The sequence below is a fragment of the Rhea americana genome, unplaced genomic scaffold (genome assembly GCF_003343005.1).
Source record: "Rhea americana isolate MKP2758 unplaced genomic scaffold, rheAme1 scaffold_47, whole genome shotgun sequence".
In the NCBI taxonomy this organism is placed as follows: domain Eukaryota; kingdom Metazoa; phylum Chordata; class Aves; order Rheiformes; family Rheidae; genus Rhea; species Rhea americana.
Genome location: NW_028186612.1, coordinates 2,972,682 through 2,973,700, shown reverse-complemented (window position 1 = coordinate 2,973,700; position 1,019 = coordinate 2,972,682).

The window sequence follows — 1,019 nt, the reverse complement described above, 5'->3', positions numbered from 1 at the left end:
TTCCGAGGAGAGCGAGCCGCGCAGGAAGTCCCGCCCCTTTCCCCGCCCGATGCGCGCGCAGCGCCGGCCCAGGCGTTGCCAGGGGAGCTGAGGGGGGCGGGGTCCCGCCAAGGGGCCGCCSCCCGCCGCCGCCATGTTGTGGGGCAGGGTCCGCCCGCCGCCATCGCTGCGCCCCGCGGGGCAGAGGCTCGGCGGGGGGATCTTCCCCGAGCCTCTGTACGAGGCTGTGGTGTCACAGCCGCCTCAGGTGTTACAAAAAGAGCATCGCACTGATAGACCCCCCCCAGCCTTCCCCCGTTGGGGTGGGGGGGAGGCAGTAGCGTTGCTTTATCTAACAAAAAGCGCCTCAAAACGCGAGCTTGCTCCTGTAGCGTCCCTCCTCGTGTCCCCTTGTCCTGGAAACAGCCTTCCCTTCCCGTAAAGCCTGCGGGCGGGGGTCCAGTGTCCTGCGGTCGGCTCGGGGCCGGAGAGRAGGCAGCGGCCGTGGAGCGCGGCCTGCGCTGGGCTCTCGGCGGGCATCCCGGCCTGATCGCCGGGCGCCCGTAACCTGCCTGAAGTCCGGTGGGGGAATGGCGGCAGAAGACGGTTTTGTGGTGCCAATTGCTTCGTTAATGGCAGGACTGCAAAACGGTGAAGCTTATTAGGAGGCTGGTGGGATGAGCAGATAATAATTAGTGAAAAGGAAGAATTTTCACAGGGAGAGGGAAAAAAGGGATAAGGTGGAAAAAGGTGTTGGTTCATAGTCTCAATTCGGTGCTGGTTGCAGCCATAAGCAGAAGACTCTATAGCTACTTCACTTCTACTAATACAAACTTTGTTTATTTTGATGCAGGTTACACTTTCTAGCATTGCTGAGTGCATCGTCTTCTCCTCACAACTGCAGGTGGAGGGTGTGATTCTTAAAAATCTTTCTTGACCAAAGCCCTTCCTTAACTCCAGCATTTCTACAATTTTGCTGTATTTCAGTAGTGGGAGTGTGTGATCTGAGGCATCACCTAAGACAAGTATGAAACAGTTTA